This window comes from Callospermophilus lateralis, chromosome 4 (assembly GCF_048772815.1).
Source record: "Callospermophilus lateralis isolate mCalLat2 chromosome 4, mCalLat2.hap1, whole genome shotgun sequence".
In the NCBI taxonomy this organism is placed as follows: Eukaryota; Metazoa; Chordata; class Mammalia; order Rodentia; family Sciuridae; genus Callospermophilus; species Callospermophilus lateralis.
In genome coordinates this window covers 156,551,657-156,575,502 of record NC_135308.1, presented here as the reverse complement: position 1 = coordinate 156,575,502, position 23,846 = coordinate 156,551,657, and positions in this window count along the sequence as shown.

Sequence of the window (23,846 nt, the reverse complement as noted above, 5' to 3'; positions counted from 1 at the left end):
ATAAAAGAGCACAATAATTTTTTTTAAGAGAGAGAGAATTTTTTTAATACTTATCTTTTTTTTAGTTTTCAGCGGACACATCATTTTTTGTTTGTAGGTGGTGCTGAGGATCGAACCCGGGCCGCATGCATGCCAGGCGAGCGCGCTACCGCTTGAGCCACATCCCCAGCCCGAGCACGGTAATCATAACTGCTTCTAGCAGGACAGGGTGGTGCATGCCTGTAATCTCTGACTCGGGAGGCTGGGGCAGGAGGATTGCATATTCAAGGCCAGCCTCAGCAACTCAGTGAGGCCCTAAGTAATGTGGAGAAACCCTGTCTCTAAATAAAATATAAGAAAGGGCTACGGTGCGGGGCTGGGGACATAGCTCGGTTGGCAGAGAGCTTGCCTAGCATGTACAAGGCCCTGGGTCTATCCATGAAGTAGGGACATTGCTGTTCTCACTTTGCAGGTGACAAAGCAGAGACTCAAGGACATTCAGGAAGAGGCAGATTGTACCTGACTCTCCGTCTCCCGCTGCCCTCAGCATTTTGCTTTGTGCCTGCCTGAGGGTCCCACACCAATCAGGTGATGTAAACCCCGTTGTCCTTCCAGTGCCGAGGGCGGAGCCCAGAGCCTCACGTGTGCCAGGCCGCTGCTCTACCACTGAGCCCACCAGGACCTTCCCGGGGCTTCAGCGGGTTGGGATCAGCGGGGGTGAAAAAGAGTGGAAAGAGTGGGCCGTGAGCTCACACCTGGATTTGAACTTCAGCTTCATCTCTGTCTGTCTGTCTGTCTCTCTCTCCCATTGATAGTCGGGCACCCGACCCACGTCCCCAGCCCTACTTTGATTTGTATTTAGAGACACGTCTCTCTGATTGCTTGGCAGCTTGCCATTGCTGGGGCTGGCTGGGAACTCAGCTCACCACACTGGCTCAGCTTCATCTCTTAAGGGTCAAGTGTGACCATGACCTTGACATCCTCATGGGTTTTATTTCACACTGAATCCCCCCTCATCCAGGAGGGAAAATAAAGCAGCCAGGCCACAGGCCTTGGAAGAACTCGTTAGGCAGAGCGTGGGCCTGAGGGCTGCTCACCGGAGTCCAGGAACCCTGGGCAGCTGGGCTCTGGCATGGAGGTCGCAGGTGAGTCAAGGTCGTGAATAGCTGACCTCCACCCGTGGACATGTCCCAGATCTCCTGTGTGGGCCTGTGTCATCACAAGGTTCTTAAACATGGAGGAGGGGGACAGAGGAGGGTCAGAAGAGTGTGGCATTGGTGTCCCTGAGGACAGAAGAAGGGCCTCTAGCAGCCAGCAAAGACGAGGAGGCAGATCCTCCCGGTCAGGAGCCCATGGGAACCAAGCAGCCCCTGCCTTACCTGTGGCCTCCTGAGACCTGTTGACCCCACACACACACACCACCCCCAACTGAAAGACAGTACCTTCCTGTTTTATTGTAGTTTGGTACCAGGGGGTGAACCCAGGGTGCTTCACCACTGAGCTGCATCTCCAGCCCTTTTTTGTATTTTGTTTACAGGGTCTTTCTGAGTTGCTGAGGCTGGCCTTGAACTTCAGATCCTCCTGCCTCAGCCTCTAGAACTGCTGGCATTACCGGATGCGCCACAGTGCCCGCCTTCCCTAGTTTTAGATTACCAGGTATGTGGCCATTTGGTAGCAACCATGAATCAGCAAATGTTGGTTCCCACTCCTCCCTGCACCCAGCACCCTCCCCATCCAATTGTGCAAGTCCTTTATTTTTAATGTTTGCTGCTGCAGATGGAACCCAGGGCTTTGGGCTGCTAAACACATGCTGTGCCACTGAGCTACTTCCCTGCCTTTTTATTTTATCCATGAAGAAAACAGGCTGGGGGTGGCCTGGAGGGTACCTAAGGACACACAGGCACCAGGTGGCCATGGAATTGGAGCCAGGACCTCTGACTCAGGTGGCTCCTATCAGGTCAGCGGGGCTGGGGCAGGGGACCTAAGACCTAAGAGTGCTGGTGCTGACCGGGTGGCTCCCCCCACCCCCTAGAACGGGAGCCCCTCCCCCAGCTTCACTCCTTGCTGCTCCCAGCCCCCAGCCCCCAGCTGTCTGTCCTTATGTCCTTCCGTCTTCCAGGGAAGCACTGTGGCCTGGGGTGCTCTCTCCCTGGACTCAGTGCCCGAGACCTGGGGCTCTCCCCTGCTCACCCAGCCCCTCCTCACCGCCTCCTGGGGCAGCCCACGGCGGGGGCTGTCGTCAGAGCCCCTCAAAAGTGAGTCAGCTGTACCCTGAGTCCAGGGAGCCCGCCCAGGCTGCAGGGTGGACAGGGTGGGAGGGGAAGCCCAGCCCCCAAGGCCAGCTGCCAGGTCAGAGGAGAAACTGCTCTTCCTCCTTCCTGCCTGGCCCCTGGGGAGCCGCTCCTGGAAGGCCTGCTGGGTCTCAGTCCTGAGCTGCAGGGGTGGGGGACCCGGCAAAGGGGACAGGAGGCCCAGGAGAGAGGACAGTGAGATCCAGAGAAGAGAGACAAGAAGAAAGAACCAGAGACGGAGGGAAATGGAGAAGGTCAGATGCATAGGGGAACCGGCAGGAGAAGAGTCTGAGGAACAAAAGAAAGAGACTTAGGCCAGGTGGGGGCGCAGCTTGTGATCCCAGCAATTTGGAAGGCTGAGGCAGGAAGACCAGGAGTTCAAAGCCAGCCTCAGCAATTTATCGAGGTCCTAAGCAATTTAGCGAGACCCTGACTCTAAATGAAATACAAAACGGGTCTCCCTCCGTTTCCATGCAATTCCCCTTTTCTCTCCCTTTCCCTTCCACCTCATGTCTCTGTTTAATGTTAATCTTTTCTTCCTGCTCTTCCTCCCTGCTGTATTCTTAGTTGCTCTCATTATATCAAAGAAGACATTTGGTATTTGTTTTTTAGGGATTGGCTAGCTTCACTAAGCATAATCTGCTCTAGTGCCATCCATTTCCCTGCAAATTCCATGATTTTGTCATTTTTTAGTGTTGCATAATACTCCATGGTGTATAGATGCCACATAGCTAATGTATGCTAATGTATGAAATATGATATGTCAAGAGCTTTGTAGGATTTTGAACAACCAATAAAAAAAAATAAAAAAAAATGCAAAAAAAAAAAAAAAAACTTAATTAACAAAAAAAAAAAAAAAGAAGAAATACAAAACGGGTTGGGGATATGGCTCAGTGGGTAAGTCTGGGTTCAATCTCTGGTACCAAAGGAAAAAAGAGAGAGAGAGAGAGAGAGAGAGAAGGAAAATTAGACAGGAAAAATGCAGAGACAGAGACAGAGGCTCAGAGTGGAACACAGAAGCATGGGTCAAGAAGCCCAGAGAAAAAAGGAAAACCCAAGGGCAGATTTTGTTCAGTGGCTCCAGGTGAGACCCGGGGCTGGGTTGAGCCGCACGGGCAAAGCCACCTGGGTAAGAAACTTCACTGTTGTGGCCTGGGAGACTCGGCAGGTGTCAACCTGGTCACTGGGCCTCCAGGAGGCTGGCTCTCTAAGCAAAATAGATTCTCCTGAAGCCTTGACTATGACAGATTCTTGGGAAGTCCCCAGCCCAGCCTCCCCCAAGTCCTTTCAGAAATCATTAAGGGTCTCCATGGATGCCCCTGCAACAGGGAAGCTTTTCAAATGTGCCTAGAAATATTAAACCAACCATTCAGGTTCTATAATAGGGAAGAGCTGGGCTCAGGCTGAAGGAACTTGAGTCCAAATCCAGACTTGCTGTGTGACCCTGGTCGAGTAGCCTCCCCTCTCTGAGCCTTGGATATTCCAAATGTGGCAGAGAGAGATTTTGTTCTCAACCTTGTGCCTGTCTAGGAGAACCGAAGGGATTTAGATAATCTCCCATGTGCAAAAACAACCCCCTGAGTCTTCAGGGAGTGGTGAGACTTTGGGGGTTTTAAGGAGAGTTACTTTGACGGTTCAAGAAGACTCCACACCCATCGCCCCCCCCCATCTCCCCGGGAACCCCTCACACCAGCGCAGCCCCACGTGCTGGCTTCAGGCTGCCCTGGGGTCTCCCTGGTTCTGACATTTGGCCTCTGTTGCCTTCCTGTCTCCCACCCAGAACTTCAGGTCTCTGAGCTCTTGGAGCCTTCTTGCCCCACCAGGAAGGCGTTCGGCCTCCTTGCCAAGGAGCCAGGCCAGGTGGGCTCCCCTTCAGCCCCCGCTCCTATTAGCTGTGTGGTCTCCAGGAGCAGCTTCACCTCCACGGGCCTCAACTTCGTCATCTGTCAAATGGGCTGATATTCAGACGCTCATCAGAAAGGGCTGCTGTGAGGACCCAGTGGGTTAATAGATTCAAAGCATTAACAAGAGCATCTGGCAGAGGACATGTGCCCGTAGACCTGAACTCTCACCAGTATCGCCCTCGAAGTCACCAGAGACCCTCCTTGAGATCTACCCACCGCGCTGGATAGGCTGGTGCAGCCCGCGATCCCCGCAGCTCTGGAGGCCGCGATGGGAGGGTCACAAGTTCAAAGCTAGCCTCAGCAATTTAGCAAGGTCCTAGCAAATTAGTGAGACCCTGTTTCAAAATAAAGAACAAAAAGAGTTGGGGATGTGGCTCAGTGGTAAAGCAGCCCTGGGCTCAATCATCCCCAGTAGTTTAAAAAAAAAAAAACAACCCTTTCACGGGGCTGGGGTGCGGCTCAGCTGAAGAGCGCTTGCCTCACACATGTGAGACCCTGGGTTCAATCCTCAGCACCATATAAAAATGAATAAGTGAAATAAAGGTATTATGTCCAACTTCAACTAAAAAATAAGTATTTAAAAAAAAAAAAAAAACCTTTCAGACAGGCCCATGCCTGTAATTCCAGTGACTTGGGAGGCTGAGGCAGGAGGATCAACTTCAAGGCCAGTTTCAGTAAGGCCCTCAGCAATTTAACAAGATTCTGTCTCAAAAAAAAAAAAATTAAAAAAAAAAAAAAAAAACGAGCTGTGGATGTGGCTCAGTGGTTGAGCGCCCCTGGGTTCAAACCCCAATACCAAAAAAAAAAAAAAGAGAGAGAAGAGAGAGAAAGAAAGCCGCAGGACAGGCAGGCCCCTGGGAGGGAGGGGACCACAGGGAGAGCTTTGCTTTGAAAGGCTCCAGCAGTCAGCTCCCCAGGACCCGGAGCCTCCCGCCCGGCTCCTCCTCCACACTGTGGCCTGGGGAATAGGTCCCCACAGGGGACTCGGCGGCCCTTTCAAACCCAGCACCTGGGGAACCATGAGTGGGGGCAGCGTCTGTTCTCAACAAGCCCCCACCCAGGGAATGGGGTGCCCCCTCTTTCAGCACATCCCTCCAGTGAAACCAGGCAGAGGGCTTTCTGTTCCCGCCTGAGTTCCCTGAGCAGGAAGGAGCTCGCAGGCACCCGGCAGCAGGTGCCCAGAACAGCTCTGCTCTTTGCATTGGGCTCAAAAGGCAGTGGGTGGTTTGGGCACAAGGCTCCGTGCCTGGCACAAGACAGAGTTCTTAAAAAGTGCTTCGAATCTTTCTTTTCTGTCTTTAGTGGGGAGCGGGGCTGGAACCCGAGGCCCTGGGCCTGCCAGGCAGGTGTTCAGCCACTGAACCACACCCTACCCCCTTTACTATTTAACTTTGAGACAGGGTCTCCCTAAGTCGTCCAGGCTGGCCTTGAACTTGCCATCTTCTTGCCTCGGCCTCCTGAATAGCTGGGATTACCAGTGTGTGCTGCCAGGCCCTGCCAAAACTACTAATAAAAATAAAAAATAATAAGACAGAAGAAAAAATGGGAGAGGGTAAAAGCAGATGCTGGGTGAGGAGAGAGCGGAGATGAGTGCATTAATCAGAGCTCGCTCTTTTGCAAGGGACAGGAACGTGACTCAATAGGCTTAAAGAAACAATGGAATTTATTGACTCATGTATGGGCAATATCCAGGGGTGGGATTTTAGTTTCAGTTATGGCTGGATCCAGGGGCTCAAGTGAGCAACATCGAGAGGGCTTGCCTCCCTCCGTACCTCCTCTCAGTTTCCTTCCACTGTAACACGGGTCCTCTCTGCACAGGGACACATGACCCCCAGAGCTGTGGCATATTCTATTAGTTCAGCCCTGGGACGCAGCTGGAATAGGACAGGGCTTTGCCCTCAAGAAGCCCTGGAACAATAACTCGCTGCTGAGCAGGACCATTGTTCATGGTTTGTGGTCTGTGAGGCCCTTGTGCATACTCAGGGAAAGTCCAGCGTTCACCCTGTGTGCACCAGCTTAGGCTACACACTGGTGCCTGAAGCTGTCACGAATGAAAGTTCTGATTGGCTGAGTCCCTGGTCATGTGTCAAGCCTGGAGCCAGAGGCCAGTGTCTGGACCCCTCACCTACTCCACCAAAGAAGACGGACTTGGTAGTGAGTAGGGAAAAGGGCACTTCAGGAGGAAGGAGCTCCTGGATCCAGCCATACCTGAAACTAGAAACTACCCTGGCAGATCATCAATTGTCCCATAACAAATCACCACAAAATCAGTGGCTTAAAACCACACACATTTCTTACCTCACAGTTTCTGTGGGTCAGGAAACGTGTTCACACAGCGGAGTGGGAGCTCTGCTTTAAGGCCTCACTGGGCAGTGGTCCACCTGCCCGGGGCAGGCTCCTCTGAGGCTCAACAGGGAGGATGCCTCTCGGCTCACAGGCTCCCTGCTGCTGTCCGAAGAGAGTCTCGGTTCCTGCTGGTGTGGGCCAGAGGCCTCGCACTGCTGCCCACTTCCTCAGCGCCGGCCAGGCTGCTCCTGGGAAGAGCATTACATAAGCAATGTCGCCACAGCGGGTGGTGACCTACAGGCTAATGCACAGCCGTCACCTTCCTGCTCTCTGTGGGTCAGGAGCATATTAGGGCCCTGCCGGGTTCCAGGGGAAGGGGCCACCAGTGTGTGACCAGCAGGAGGGGGGACTGCCTAGCTCAGCACCCCGGGCGGGGAGCTGTGCCCTCTGAGCAGACAGTCCCCTTGGAGGGGCGGAGACCCCAGGAGTGAACACGCGGCCTGGAGGGGAGGTGGGGGGTAGGGTGCTCCCCATAAGTGGTCAGCAGTTGTTTTTTTTTTTTTTTTTGGTACCTGGGATTGAACTCAGGGCTCTTAGCCGCTGAGCCACATCCCAGTCCTTTTTAATGTTCATTTTGAGACAGGGTCTTGCTAAGTTGCTTTGGGCCTCACTAAGTTGCTGAGGCTGGCTTTGAACTTGACGATCCTCCTGCCTCAGCCTCCTGAGCCACTGGGGTTACAGGTGTGTGCACATGGTGCCCGGCTCATTGTCAGCTCTTGAGGGTGAGAAACCTGTCTTATCATTTATGGTTTCCCTGAGCCCGCCCACCCCTGCCATATCACAGGGCCGGAGCCGTGCTCTGTTGTACTGAGGGGTGGCACCAGGTGACAGGTGAAGTATCCGAAGCTGGCCCTCCATTCACTGGTCCATCTATCGACAGGCCGTGGCTGTGCCCTCCGTGCATCAGGCTCTGTGCCAGGCTCGGGACGCAGCTGGAATAAGGACAGGGCTTTGCCCTCAGGAAGTGCCTGGAACAATAACTCGCTGCTGAGCAGGACCATTGTTCATGGTGTGTGGTCTGTGAGGCCCTTGTACATATCCTGTCCCGAGATCCTCTGCGGGATGCTGCTGAAGACTCTTAAGAGGAAATTCTGAAGATGCCCAGAAGGACAAAGATCCCGGGGGTGAGGCCCTTCCTGGTGCGGCCTCCTGAGGAGGACCACTCTGGCTGGCTGGGACCCTGGCCGGGCTGGGGCTCCTCCTTCTGTCTGCCTCAGGGATTGGCTGGTGCCTGCAGCCCACCCACCCCCCCGCCCCCAGGATCTGGGTGTCCCCCTTGGAGCAGTCGCCTGTGGCCCTGGGGGTTGAAGGACCTAACGTGTCCACTGCCCCTGCCACAGGCCTGATAAGAAAGTGACCACAGTCCTTTTTGGATCACTTTCTCGGTCAAAAGAGGAACATGGTCTCGGGTGAAAGGGGAAGACTCGGAGAGAAGTGCCCCTGAGGGACTGGTCACCGTGGAGGATGGGAGCCGTCATCTTGGGTCCTGCCGCTGCCTCTGCCTGGGTTCAGGAGGCTCCCCTCAGGCTGGACCCATGCTGCCCCCAGGTCCCCCGCAAGGCTCAGCTGCACTGACCCACTGCTCCTGGGGCCACAGCTGGCATCTCCTTGGCCTTTGGGGACTGCGACTGAGCTTCAAGGGACATAACCCAGGGAGGAGGATTTGAATGCAGTGGTTGGTTGGGACTGGGACCCCAGACCATCCAGGGAAGAGTGGGCAGGTGGGACAGGCAGGGGGCCCCCCACAGTCCAGTAGAGCTCGCTGCGCTGGGGGGAGCAGCTAGGAGCCGTGCAGGCAGCTAGGAAGGGCCCCCAGTAAAGGATCATGGGTGATGGCAGCAAGTCCAGCTGGGGTCACCCTTGGGGTGCTAACTGCCTGCTCCAATGTAAGGCCTCTTTCTTCTTTTCCTCTTTCTTTTCTAAGTGCAGGAGATGGGAATTTTCCCGCATGCTAGGCCGGCGCTCCACCACTAAGCTGCACTCCAGCTGTTTTTTGAACAAAGGGTTCACAGTTAGGCAGAAACACTTGAAACCTGTGACGGGGGCCAAAACCCCCATTTCACGGATGGGCTGGTGGAATCCCAGAGAAGGCAGGGTTTGCCTCGGGCTCGCCGGCAAAGGAATCAGGGCTGGAATCTAGACACGAGGTCTCCGGGCTTCAGTCTAGCACTTAAAAAAATAATAATAATCCAACTCTTCATTTTGATATAATTATAAACACAGGAAATTGCAACGTAACAAGTACAGGGGGAACCAGGGCACTCTGCACCAGCCTCCCGCCGTTACCATGGTTCTGCAAATAACCACGGTAAGATCTCACACCCCACCGAAAGTGACTTGGAACAACTCAGAGAGCTTATTTAGCCTTTTTCCTCTGTCTCTGTGCTGCGTGCGTGCGACCCCAAGCAATGTTAGCCCCTGTGTAGCTTCAGGTGACCACCTTTGCAACCAAGGTCCCAACTGCATCATCATGGCCAGGGGCCTCTCCATGGCCACCTTCTAACCCCCATTCCCAGCCCTTGTCCGCTGGCTCTGCTGTCCATCTCCAGAATGGTGCTATTCCGGGAGTGTCATGTAAGTGATGCGTTGCTTCATCCAGCAGTTTTCCTGCTGTCCATCCGTGTCACATATACCCAGAGTTCATTTCTTTTCATTGCTGAGTAGTATTCCACGGTATGGATATACCACTGTTTAACTATTCATCCATTGAAGGGCATTTGGCCAGTTTGGGGCTATTACAAATAAAGCTGCAGTGGGCATTCAGATATAAGCTTCCTCACTGTGCTAGACAGTATAGATTTCCAGTATTAATCCCTGAAAGTGGTCAATATGTTATGTAGCAAAAGGGACTTTGACGATATGATTAAATAAGGATCTGAGTCATAGGAGTTTTAGCTGGGCACAGGCTACCCAAGTAAGGACTACATTTCCCAGACTCCCTTGCAGCTATCCTTGGCTCTGTGGCTACATCAAGGCCAATAAACATGCATAAAAATGATGAGTTCATGGGCTGGGGTGATAGCTCAGTGGTAGAGCACTTGCCTTGCATGCATGAGGCCCTGGGTTTGGTCCCCAGCACCACATAAAAATAAAGATATTGTGTAAATCTACAGCTAAAAAATTAAAAAAAAAAAATTATGAGTGCAGGGGGCTGGGTTGTGGCTCAGTGATAGAGCCCTTGATTAGCATGTGTGAGGCCCAGGGCTCAAACCTCAGCACCACATAAAATAAATGAATAAAATAAAGCTATTGCATCCATCTACAAATAAATATAAAAAAAAGATCGGTGCAATTTCTTTTTGTTTTTTATACCTTAATTTTATTTATTCATTTTTATGTGGTGCTGAGGATCGAACCCAGGGCCTTGCACATAGTAGGCAAGTGCTCTACTGCTGAGCCCCAGCCCCAGCCCTGATAAGTGCAATTTCTGAGTGGTGACCTGAATCAGTTAACTGTTACTACTTAACAAATTTCCCCCCAATTTAGCAGCTTAGAACAACAGTAGACACTTATTAACTTGATGCCGGCTGTTAGTTGGAGGCCTCAGCTCTTTGCCGTGTGTGTGTCTCCCCCCAGGACTGCTTGAGCATCCTCGTGACATGGAGGATGGCTTCCCAGAGAGCCAGTCGTCCTCGAGAGCAAGGTGGACAGTGCAACGTCATCGATGTCCCAGCTTTAGAAGTCACATTCTGCTTTTTTCCAAAATATCCTCGTGTTACCCAGGTCATCCCTATTCAGCGTGGGAAGGGACTACGCTAGAATCAAGGATCACTGGGGACGGTCTTGGAGGCTGGCTATGACATGCCCCTCTCTCCTTCTCCCTTCACTCTGCCTAGAGTGACAAGCAGTGTGCCACCTGTGGCTGGAGAATACATGTGTCAGGAATGGCCGAACAACAAAACAGAAGGAGCCAGGTGTCCGTCACTGCAGAGCAACCTGCCAGCCTGCGGCCGCTGCCCACCTGTCTCCTGGGGAAGGAGAGCATGAAGCCTGACATCCCATGCTGTTGCAGCAGCCTCCTCTGTCCTTAAGAAGTCCCTTTGCAGGTGCAGTGAGCACTGTCCCCACCGCCCCCAGCCCCTTGACCTCTGGGTGGGCGTGAGGTTGGCTGGGGGAGGGGACTCATGGCTGTGGTTTTCTTGGGATGGACCCAGGGACTCGCTCATCCCTCAGCTTCTGTCCTGACCCTCCTGTTCCTCACACTGGCCCCGCCCCTCCAGAGACCAGCACGGCGACCTCACTTAGCCCCCTCCCTCACTAGATGTTAAGAGCGTCTTTCTCTTACTTTAAAGCTTCTCAAAACCACAGGATTTTAAACTGGCCTTGGAGCGAGAGCTCTCCCGCCATTAGAGCATCTGTAAGAGAGTGCGTTATCCCGACGCCCGCCGTCCTGGTCATTTGCCCAGATGAGCTTACCTGTCTAGAGAGTTCCCGCCAGTCCATCTGCTCACCTGAACCTGAATACAAGCCCCATAGTCCAGATGAGGAAAGTAAGGCTGAGATAGAGCTGGCCGATGGGGACGGGCTCGCGGAGTGGACGGCCAGGGTTGGTGCACTCACAAGAATTTGTCAACTGAGGGGATGAGGTGACGTGTGTGAACCAAGTCACAGGAGGGTTCCACGGGAGCCAGAGAAGTAAGACCCCAAGAATGAAAGGCTTCCTCACCTGGGAGACGCGCAGTCTGCCCCACCAGGCGCCTGGCTCCCTTCGTACCAAGTCTGAATCTCAGACGGGTCTTTCTTTTCCTCCCTCCCTCCCTCCTTCCTTCCTTCCTTCCTTCCTGGCACCTGTTGAACCCAGGGGTGCTTGACCACTGAACCACATCTCTAGCCCCTTGTATTTCTTTTATTTTGAGACAGGATCTCAGTACGTTGCTTAGGGCCTCATTAATTGTGAGGCTGTCCTCAAACTTGTGATCCTCCTGCCTCAGCCTCCCAAGCCGCTGGGATGATGGGTTTGTGCCACCATGCTCCTGGCTAGAGACACCTTTCAAAGCCCACGTGTGACCGAGAGCTTTGCTGGGTGGCACCCTAAGCATTTCCACAGATGAGTTCGGGTCCTGTGAGGGAGGCACTTTACAGTCCCCACTTCACAGATGCGGAAACTGAAACTTCCAACAGAAGAGCCTTTACCTGGAAGCCGGTTCTACTGCAGCCCACACGGAGACCTTTGTTTAGAATAGTTCCAGGGGATGTGGCTTCTGCCTTGTCCCCAGTTAAATAATAATAATAATAATATACCCAGGGAAGGCCTGTTCAGTCCGACTCTCTGACAGCAGCTGCCAGTGCTCCTTAACAGTCCGCCCTTGACAGGGGCTCTGCCGGGCCCCCTGACCTCTGCAGAGTCGGGCTTCGGGATGGGCACAGACGCCAGTCTCTGCAACCAAAGGGTTCTGTGGGAACGGCCACCTCTTCTCATTCCCTCCAGCTGCTCCTGGGAGGCCCCTGGGACTCTCCTCTTGGCCAGCAGCTTCCTTCTGAGTCTAGCTGAGCCACTCTGGCTGTGTGTGTTTGTTTGTGGTGGAGTCTCCTTCCCCAGGAGTCAAGGACCCAGCCAGCCACTGGGAGATGGAAGAGAAGTTTGAAACGAGGCAGACCCGGTGCCCTGGGTCTTCCGTGCAGGGCTGCTGCCTCACGGACTTACGATGCGGCAGGAAAGCCAGCCATGAAGCTCACAGTGATGGAAACAGCGAGATAGAGCTTCACACCCATCACAGATTAGAAGGGACAACACTCTCTTGTGGCGCTGTGGTGCACGCCTGCAATCACAGAGACCAGGGAGGCTGAGGCAGGAGGATCACAAGTTGGAGGTCAGCCTCAGCAATTTAGAGAGACCCTGTTTCAAGGTAAAAAAAAATGAAACGGACTGGGGATGTAGTTTATTGATAGAGTGCCCCTGAGAAGAATCCTCAGTACCAAGAAAGAAGGGAAGGAAGGAAGGAAGGAAGAAGTCTTGCAAAAATTCCCAAAGACCATTTGCTAAACCCCAAAAGTCACATCTACTCAACTCCATGTGCCTAGAAGTCCTTATAAACTTAATAAAAACAACATTTAGTACTAGCAACAAATTACTAAGGCTTATGGAGATAGTCCAGGGTGACCCAGGCCGCTCCGCTCTGTGTTCATTAACCTCAAAGCTCCCTTCTGGCCTGCGTCCAGGGCCTCAAAGCAGCCTTGCATGTTTGGCCTCTCTTTTACCTTCCGGTAAAATTCTTTCCCAGAAGTGCTCTTGTTTCCATGTGGAGAGGCCACGTTGGGTGTCCTAGGTCCCAGTCGTGTCCAAACCAGAGTGACCATGTATATCTAGAGGGGACTCCAACCACACTGAGAGCAGGGGCCTAGCAGATCCCCGATTTCCTGAGTGCACACCCGTGGAGAGGCACTGGGGCGTCCAGAGGAAGGATCATGACCCAAGCCTATCTGAGCTTGCGCTCTCTCTCTCTCTCTCCCTCCCTCTCTCTCTCTCTCTCTCTCTCTCTCTCTCTCTCACACACACACACACACACACACACACACACACATCTCAACCTACTAAAATCCTGTTTAAATGCCGAGAGTCTAACACTGGCTAGTTGATGATACAGTTGATGATAGTGTCCCTAGAGAAGAAATCCTCTGCAGCCTGCTAGATTCCTATTTGATCTGCGTAAGTGGAAATGGGAGGATCTTAAGTCAAATGAACACAGTCGCTGGGCACGATGGTGCACACCTGAAATCCAGCAGCTCAGGAGGTGAGGCAGGAGGATGGCAAATTCAAAGCCAGCTTCAGCAAAAGCAAGGCACTAAGCAACTCAGTGAGTCCCCGGGAAAATAAACAGAGTCCAACTTGAACCATCCAAATAGAGACACTGCCTCTCCATCAGTTCCTAAACTTGGTCCAGTTTACCAACCAGACAGCTGGGGAGACAGACGGGTTTCCCCTCTAGGGGGGAACTGCCCGCCTTGAAAAAACTTCTACTGGAAATCCTTCTCCCACCTTCCCCAGAGGACCTCTGACTCTTCTGGCTCTGTTCTAGCACTAATTCCTGGAGACCCCAAATGTCTCTGATCCACACGGCAGAGTAGGGGCTCCTAGAGGTCAGATGACTCATTTAGGCCAGGTCTGCGGCCAAGCGTGGTTGTGTCCCCGTTTCCAGAATGCGTAACTGGAATAGATATCACCAGGTGACAGGCAGACTCTAGGAGGCAGATGCTGTTGTTACTCATCTTACAGAGAAGGGGACTAGGAGACTAGGAGATTAGTGACTCTATCCAAGGTCGCACAGCTGGGAAGTTGGGATTCAAACCTTGTCAGCCTGGCTCCAAAGTCTGCACCCCTAGCCCCACACTAGAGCTTCAGAGCTTGCAGCTCAGCTCAGGCTGGGGTGGGTGGGAGGCAAGGTGTCCCAGGCAGGTAGAGGGGTGGGGGCGGGAGGAGCCAGGGGCGGGGCCAGAGCCAGGGGGAGCAGGCGTTGGTGTCTCCCGCCATCTCGGTGTCCCCAGGTGCCAGCCCTGGGGAAGGGCCCGGAGGGCGGAGTTCAGGTGCTGCCTCCCCGGGACGCGGTCCTACCCTGGCAGATTGGGACAGTCCGGAGCCCCCCAGACACGTGGTCTCTGTACACCGTCCTTGGGGTCTGCGCGTCGCAAGGCGCTTTCATCTCAGAGTAAACACTTTTTTGGTTTCATTTTTGCTCCTTTTCTGTACGGCTCTGGGGCTCCTTGACCCCCAGCTGAGGCCCTGAAAGGAGGGCAAAGGCTCTTCCGCACACCCCGGAGGCCCCGCGGCCTTTGTTAAGGACTTTCTTCCTGGTCACAGGGAACGAAGCTGCAGTCCCTGGAGACCGTTCTCCGGTCCTTCACCAACAAGCAGCGGCCTGGGAAGGAGCCCACAGACGGCTCCACCCTGGCTTGGTGGAAGGAGAGAGCCTGGAGCTGTGGGGGTCCCCACTTCTCTCCATGAGAGAGGCGGGAGTTTATCCCGTTCCTAGATGAGGACACTGGCACAGAGAGGTAAACTAACTGTCTCGAAGTTGCAGAGCAGCCCTTGGGCAGCCTGGGTTAAGAACCCTGTTCCCTGGCTCTTGTTTCTTCCCCTCCCAATCACCCAGGACCTCTCAGTTGGTGAATTTTGGAGAAAGAGACTGAGAATCTGAGAAGAGAGAATCGTGGCCTTCTTTCTCCCATCCAGTCCTGCCCTAAAGCAACAAGTGATCGAAAGTTCAAAACCAGCCTCAGCAACTTAGCAAAATAAAATAGGCTGGGGATGTAGCTCAGTGGTAGAGTGCCCCTGGGTTCAATTCCCAGTCCCACTGAATAAATAAAGCAGAAATAAATACAAATAAACCATGCCAGGATTCTATCAAGGTGGTGCTGTTATTGTCCTCATTTTATAGGTGAGGAAATGGGGCACAGACAGGAAAGGCAACGTGACCAAGAGCACTCAGCTCATGAGCGGCAGGGTTGGGATTCGAGATTGTCTCCAAAGCCCACTCTTTTAAAGAAAGACTTGGTGAATTGTGGTCAAACATGACGTAGGAGCCACCATTCTAACCATCTTTTGCTTTTTGGTGGTGCTGATCCTGGGGATCGAACCCCGTGGGATCCACCACTGACCTATTTCCCCAGCCCTTATTAGTTTTTGTTTTGAGATAGGGTCTTGCTAAACTATGAGACTGGCCTCCAAATAGCAACCCTCCTGTCCTGTCCTCCTAAATCAGTGGGATTACAGGTGTGTGCCACCATGCCCAGCTCTTCCTTAACCATCTTTGAATCTTTTTCCCCCTGCGCTACTGGGGATGGAACCCAGAGCCTCTTGTGTTGCTAGGCAAGACTCTACCTCTGCGCTGCCTCCCCGCCCCCCTCTTAACTAACTGTCCAGCTGGTCTGTGGCATCAGTGACTGCATGTTTTGTGCAAATATCAGCACCACCTAGCTCCAGAAATTTTTTCATCTTAACAGAATTGAAATTCACTGGGCATTGTGGTGCATGCTTATAATCCCAGTGATTCAGGAGTCTGAGGAAGGAGGATCACAAGTTCAAGGCCAGCCTGGACAACCTGGCGAGACCCTATCTCAAAATAAAAAATGAAAAGGGCTGGAGATATAGCCCAGAGGTTGAACACCCCTGGGTTCCATCCTCAATACCAAAGAAAAAAGAGAAAAAACTGAAACTCAGTATCCATTAAACAATAAATCCCATTCCCCTCTGCCCAGCCCCTGGCAATCACCACGCTGCTCTCCATCTGTGTGACTTTGACTTTTCTAGGTGCCTGAGTGTGGAACCATGCGGTGAACCTCTTTTTATAGCTGGCTTATTTCACTTAGCAAAATGTCCTCAAAGTTCACCCATGCTGCTATTGCAAGTGTTAGTGTTAGAATTCCCTTCCTTTTTTTTTGTACCAGGGATTGAACTCAGGGGCACTCGACCACTGAGCCACATCCCCAGCCCTATTTCGTATTTTATTTAGAGACAGGGTCTCATTGAGTTGCTCAGTGCCTCACCATTGCGGAGGCTGAGTTTTGAACTCTCCATCCTCCTGCCTCAGCCTCCTGAGCCCCTGGGATGACAGGAGTGCGCCACCGCGCCCAGCAGTGTTGGCTTCCTTTTCAAAGTCGGATAATCTATCTATTGTAGGAACAGAGCCCTACGGCATGTGTCAGTGAGCACCTGGGTTGATTCCATCCTTTGGCTAAGTGTAAATGATGCTGCTATACACATGGGATACAAATATCTCTTGAGACACTACTTTCAACATTTTGGGGTGTACCCCCAGAAGTTCTGAGACCACCGCTGCTGCCACACTTCCTCCAGTGAGCAGGATTCTCGGGGAGCTCTGAAGGCTGTTCAGGACGGCCTCCCTGCCGTGCCTCGACATGGTGGGAAAGCTGAGCAGCGGCGGACTCCCCCCACACAGAGCCTGGCCTCTGGAGGCCACACCTGGAAGGCAGAGGCCCCGGCTCCCGTTCACCTTGACATGTGGCAGCCAGGAGCATGAGGGGTGAACTTGGAGCCAGATGGGGCCAAGGAGCTAAGCTCCCTGGGCCCGAGTCTGGCCTGGTACTGCCTGGCTCTGTGGCCCTGGCTTGGTTCCCCAGCCCCCTGGTGCCCTATTTGCTCAACTGTAAGGTGCAGTTGTCATGGTCATCATCTCCCCAGGGTTCTGGGTGGGACACAGGAGCAAGGCATGCCCGAGGCTTACAGCTGTGCCTGGCACAGGTTGGCTGCACCCAGGCGGCACAGGCAGAGCGGAGTGCTGGCTGGGAGAGAGTGCATGAGTTCCGTCTCAGCTCCGCCACTTCCGGGTGCCTTCAGACAAGCGAGGTCCTCTTTCTGGACCTGGGGTTCCTCCTTGGTCTGGGTGATTACGTCCCCTGATGACCTCCTGGGGAGGAAACCCAAGGGGATCCCAAATGTCCAAGATGGTGCTCTAGGTTATTGTCATGTGCAGCCCTTGCTGCCCATGTCCCTGGATTGAGAGGGACAGGTCAGCATCCCACACTCCCTCACAGTCCCTCAATAGACACTCACAGTGACTAGTGGTCCCCTCTGGACCCCAGTACTCTGTCCCCGGCTGCCTGCCACCACAAGAGCAGGAGTCCCGATGTCTGGAATCAAAAGGGATTTTTTGGCTCATGTATAGAAAAGTCTAAGGCCAGAGGCCTCCAGGGACAGCTAGAGAACTCTGGGAGTGAATTGGCTGGCTGGCCAGGCTGGTGGGTAGTCATGTTAGGGACTGGGGGCAGGGGCAGCTCTTGCTCCTTAGTGAGGTGTTCCTCCTTATCGGGGTCGGCGAGCAAACCCAATGGGGAGCAGTGACTCAGCCTGAGTCCCTAAATACCTCTGATGCAGAGGGAAATCCACCCGAAGACTTCTACATTGAGGTCATTTCCTTCCATAGAACATGACTTCAGAGTGAAGTGACTTAGAGAATGTTTATTCCCTGGACGGCCACTCCATTCCAAGGTGACTTTTGTTGGGGTTTGGAAAATTTTCCTGGTGATCTGAGAAAAAATAAATGACTCCAGATTTCCATGGTAAATTCTAGCACGTGCAGACAGTAGGTGACGGTCGGCAGGTGGGTTTTCTTATGCCATCAAGGCCTAGAGATTGAGAATTAGCTTTAAATTTTATTACGTTATTTATCATATTTTACATAACTTAGCTAATTTTAAATTTAAGTCTAATATTTCTGAAAAATAATACAGGCCCATAATAAAAATCCAAAACATAAAAAAGGATGGAAAGGAGAGCCAGTGTGGTGGCGCACGCCTGTAATCCCAGCGGCTCGGGAGGCTGAGGCAGGAAGATCGCAAGTTCAAAGCCAGCCTCAGAATGGCAAGGTGCTAAGCAACTCAGTGAGACCCTGTCTCTAAATAAAATACAGAATAGGGCTGAGGATGTGGCTCAGTGGTCGAGTGCCCCTGAGTTCAATCCCTGGTACCAAAAAAAAAAGGATGGAGAGGGAGCTGTGCCTCTCCCCAGCATGCCACACCCCTCAATGCCCACCTCCCAGAGTTCCCTCTTTGGAACAAAATATAAATTATAATATATACATTATATATTTTGCCAGATATATCCATGTCAGGAGCTGGCCAGCTTTTTCCGGAGAAGCCAGAGAGTCAGTATTTTAGGCCTTGGGGACTATGTCTCTTCCTTTGTACCTTCAAAGAAAATGCATAGGCCAGGCATGGTGGTGCACGCCTGTAATCCAGCAGCTCCAAAGGCTGAGGCAGGAAGATCACGAGTTCAAAGCCAGACTCAGCAACTTAGGAGACTCTATCTCTAAATAAAATACACTCGAGGGCTAGTGACGTGGCTCAGTGGTTAAGAACTCCTAGTTCAATTCCTGGTACCCCCCCCCAAAAAAAAAAAAAAAAGTTGCAAATTGTTCATTCATTTCCCTAAACCATTTTAAAAATTGGATTTTTTAAGGGGCCAGGAGTATAGCTCAGTGATAGAGCACTTGCCTAGATGTGTAAGGCCCTGGCTCCAATCTACAGCATCTCAAAAAAAATTGCTTTCTTATTGATTTGGGAAACCTTTTTATTTGCTTACTGGGGACTGGGGACTGAGTCGGGGGCACTGACCCTGAGCTTTATCCCCAGTCCTCTTCATTTTCTTTACTTTGAGACAGGGTTTCCCTAAGTTATTGAGGGTCTTACAAAAGCTGCTGAGGCTGGCCTCAAACCTGTGGTCCTTTCGTCTCAGGCTTCTGAGTTGCTGTGACCTTCCTGCCATAGCCTCCCACATTCTGGGATTATAGGCATGTGCCACTATTTATATAAAGTTTACTGATACCAACATTTTGTTCGATTTCTAGTATTATCCCCACCCCCCGCCCCACATCTTCCAAATGCCTTTAGTAAGCTTGACAAAGTGATCCTGAAGTTTATTTGCAAGAAAGGGACAATTCTGAAAGAGAGGATTACTGACCATCAGGCATGGTGGCTTGCCTGCAGTCTAAGTTACTCAGGAGGTTGGGGTAGGAGGGTCACAAGCTCAAAAGGATCACAAGCTCAGCCTAGGCAATTTAGGGAGACCTAGTCTCAAATTAAAATAAACTGGATGTGGTGGTGTAGGCCTGTAATCCCAGTGACTTGGGAGGTTGAGGCAGGAGGCTCACAAGTTCAACACCAGCCTTACCAGCTTAGCAAGGCCCTAAACAACTTAGTGAGACCCTGTCTCAAAATAAAATTAAACAAATCAATAAATAAAAGATTTTTTAAAAAATATTTTTAGTTGTAGTTGGAAGCAATGCCTTTATTTTATTATATTTATTTTTATGTGGTGCTAAGGATTGAACCCAGTGCCTCGCATGTGCTAGGCGAGCACTCTACTGCAGAGCCACAACCTCAGCCCCGTTGTTTTTTTCAATAAATAAAATAAAAAGGGCTGAGAGTAGCTGGGTGCAGTAGTTCACGCCTGTAATCCCAGTGGCTCAGGAGGCTGAGGCAGGAGGATCATGGGTTCAAAGCTAGCCTCAGCAAAAGTGAGGCACTAAGCAACTCAGTGAGACTCTGTTTATAAATAAAATGCAAAATAGGGCTGAGAATATGGCTCTGAGGTTGAGTGCCCCTGAGTTCAATTCCCAGTACTCCCCCCCCCCAAAAAAAAAGGCCTGGGGGTATAGTTTGGTGGTTGAGAAGCTCTGGGTTCAATCACCGTACCCCCCTCCACACACACACACACACACACACATGCACGCACAAAGTTAATGAGGAGGATAATTTACTCTCAGATATCAAAAATTATTGAGTTATTGTGAAATTATAATCTGTAAAATATTTTTTTTCTTTCCAAGAAAATTGCTAACCTCTTGGACAAAGTATCTGACACATAGTAGCTATTCAATGACTATTTGTAGTTAATGAACACTGGGTGAAGGTTTTTCCTTCAATATTTAATCTTCTAAGTGTTAGTAGAAGTAGAATCTTAGTAGGAATTCCACTAGAAACAAGAATCCAGGCAATTAAAGAAAAATTTTCTTGTAATAACACTTCATTAAAGTCTGCTGTGTCAGATGCCAGGGTGCATGCCTATGACCCCACAACTCAGGAGGCTAAGGCAGGAGATCACAAGTCCAAGGCCAGCCCCAGCAGCTTAGGGAGACTCTGCCTTAAAATAAAAAAATAAAAAGGGCTGGGGATGTAGCTCAGTGGTAGAGAGCCCCTGGGTTCAGTCCCCAGTAGCATAAAGAAATAAATAGTCTGTTCCCTGCTGGACAGAGCGGGCACCTTCCACGCCATCTTACCAATGCTGTCACTCTCCCGTAAAGGTGGTTCATTCTCAGCAGGTGAAATAACTTGTCCAAGGTCACACAACAAATAAAGACAGAGCCAAGGCCATGCTTTCTCCACTGTGCTGGCTGCATCACCATGTCACTAATTAATATGGGTGTGATGTTTTTCTGTTTATAAACATGTGTCACAAGTCATCTAAAACTCATGACAGCCCAGCTAGGAATGGTTATATCTAGAAGACAGATGATGAAACTGGGTTCCAGGAAGCCCCTTAGTTTTAGCCAGAGCCACCACCCATAGCCAGGCCCTGAGCCCAGCCAGCTGCCTTAGAACCCTTACCTCATTGAATTCCAATGGCAGCCCGTGTAATTCTTACTTTAGCATTGAAGAAAGTGAGACTTATAGGACTCAAAGGGTACATGATTTGTGCAAGGTCACACCAAGAGCAACTGGGAAAGCCAGCATTCAGATCCAAAGAGATGGTTGGTTGGTCAGTTTCTTGGGTGCTGGGGACTGAACATCAGGGTGCCTGCCAGGCACTCTACCGTACAGCCACTTTTTAGCTACATTCTTCTTCCTCTTCCTCTTCCTCAGGGGCCCTTAACCACTGAGCTACAAGCTACATCTTTCTTTTATTTTCTTTAAAAAAATATATATATATATTGCGACAGGGTCTTGCTAAGTTGCTGAAGTTGGTGGCCTAGAACTTGTGATCCTCCTGCCCCAGCCTCCAGAAACACTGCGATCGTTGGACTAGGCTGCCGACCTCGATCTTCATATTAGAACTAGGAGGGCAATGTTATTCTTCCGACTTTCCAGGTGGAAAAGCAGGATTTATTTGACAGGTCACATAGAAAACAAGTGGCAGAGATGGGACTTGAACCCACCTCGGAGGGGCTCTCCCCACACCCAGTAGCCAGACTTTGGCTCTTCTGAAGAAGCCGCGTCCTGCTCTCACGCCAGCCAGGCCATGTCTGCAGGTGGTGCCTTCTCCAAGTTCACCAAAGTCTGTGCGAGCACCTGGCACCTGGCAGGAATATTGCGGAGGGAGGGAGAGTGCCAGTCGCGAGGTTCAGCGAAATGACCTCTAGCAATCCTTGAAGCTTCAGTCACCATGATTCCTGGGCCATCAGCCTCTATTCGACAGTTTATGGCCGTCCTTGTTTTTCCAGCTCCTGCGCTTCCAGAGTTCTTTTTCGAGGGCAGAAGTGCTGCAGACCCCCGCACGCTCTCTCGCGACGGGACCAGGCGGACCTGCTGCACCTCCGCAACCATTGGCTGTCGGGTAGGGCAGAGACTGGATTGATTTGCATACACGTACTCGATTGGCTCATGGGACGGAAGTGGGCGGACTCAATCAAATCTACCTGTCAGCAGGTGGGGCGCGCAGGACTTCCGGAGAGAAAGGTTCAAGGACTACCTGCGGCGGCGAGTGAGTAGACTTCCTGTGCGTGGGGCGAGGCCTGAATCGCCTGCACCCCAACTTTAGGCGCCGCACTGTAAATGTGAACCTGCAGGAACAAGAAGCAAAACAGTTCCGTCGGTTACTTCTAGGGCAGCGCAAATTCCCCCGGGGAAGGGGTGGGCAGGGCAGGAGTGGAAGGGAGATTTTTTATTGTTAAATCTTTTCTGCCCAAATTGAGAACCTAGGGAGCCCATTAAAACAAGTGGGGCGATGGGTGGTGGCCGTGCGCTAGCGCCAGGGGAAATAGATGTCGGTATAAATGACGTAGGGGATTTGCTTTGTTTTTGTGATGCTGGGGATTGAATCCAGGCCGTCTGTGATGGGAACTCCTCCACCGAGCTACCTCCCCAGCCCCAGATTATTTTAGGACACTATCAGAAATTTAATAAACCACAAATTAATTTATTTATTGGCAGGGATTAAACCCAGGGGCATTCTGCCACTGAGCTACATTCCCAGTCCTTTTTTATTTATTATTAATATTTTTATTTTATTTATTTATTTCTAAATTTTAGAACAGTCTTGCTAAGTTTCTGCCTTGGGCTCCCAAGTCACTTCACTGGGATCACAGGCCTGTGCCAAAGTATGCTGCACTTGAACTTCTTAACCGTGAATGAGATTCTGTGTTCCGCTTTGCACATACCTCACTCCTCAAAACAACATTTTCAGTTATGCAAAGGCTTATAGAGGTTCAGTGGCTTACCAAAGGCTGTAGTCAATGGAATTCCACTAGTGTGTCGATGTCATGACCAGCATATTTTTAAAAAATGAAATAGGCTGAGTCCAATGGTACACACCTGTAATCCCAGCAACTTTGGAGCTGAGACAGGAGGATTGCAAGTTGGAGGCCAGCCTTAGCAATTTATTTATTTATTTTTTTTTTCTAAAGAGAGAGAATTTTAATATTTATTTTTTAGTTTTCGGCAGACACAACATCTTTGTATGTGGTGCTGAGGATTGAACCCGGGCCGCATGCATGCCAGGCGAGCACGCTACTGCTTGAGCCACATCCCCAGCCCCAGCCTTAGCAATTTAAAAAAACTCTGTCTCAAAATAAAAAATAAAATAGGGCTGAGGGTGTAGCTCAATGATAGAGTACTTGCCTAGCTTGTAGGAGACCCTTGGTTCGATCCCCAATGCTGCAAAAGAAAAACAAAAAACTAGAAAAAATCAGAGAATATTTTGGGGAAATTTGTTTCATGTATGTAAATGTGTTTTACTGAAAAAACAAAACAACTTATTTCTTACAGAAAATGGAGGTAAAAAACAAACAAAAAATTTCTATTTTGGACACCATTAACCATACAGCATGAGTTTACTGGTTTGTACGGAGTTTGCTGTGGGAATATAATCAGTCAGGTAACTGATTGTGGAACTGCTTGTGAGCCTGAGACCCAGGACCTCCAGGGGTCATGCTGGACAGATGCCACCCACAAGGACCACTAGATTAGTAGTTTTTATTACTATGACTTTTATTATTATTATTAATAGAAAATCATGGACCTAGAAAACCTGATTCCTCTGCTCCTTGGCTGTCGGGCCAGGCTCTGACCAACCCCTTCTGCTGATGGAAAAACAGTAAATAAATTGCTGGGATGGTGGGCCTGGGATTCAAAGGGCCTGGGCTCAAAGTCTGGCTCTGCTGCTTAATAGCTAGATGACCTTGAATAAGTCACAAAACTTCTGTTTCAAGGACCTCATTTGTAACAGAGAATCTAAGGCAACCTATCTTGTAGGACTATTGTGAGGATCACAGGAGAGAATGCAGTCATCCCTAGATATCCGTGGAGGAATGGCTCCAAAACCCCCTCAGATAGCAAAGGCTTTGGGTGCTTATGTCCCTTACATGGCATAGTATTTGCATATAACCTACAAGATCCTCCCACATACTTTAAATCACCTTGGATTATTTATAATACCCAAGACAATGTAAATGCTGTGTAACAGTTGATATACAGTATTGTTTAGGAATAATAAGAAAAAATCTGAACCTGTTCAGATCAGACACAATATTCTGCAGATTTTCCTTTTTTCTTTTTTTTTTTTTTTCTTTTTTAGTATTTGAGATTGCAGATATTTTTAATTCTCCGTTGGATGTAGAACCAGAAGAAATGGAGAGCCAACTGTATAAGGAAATGTTCT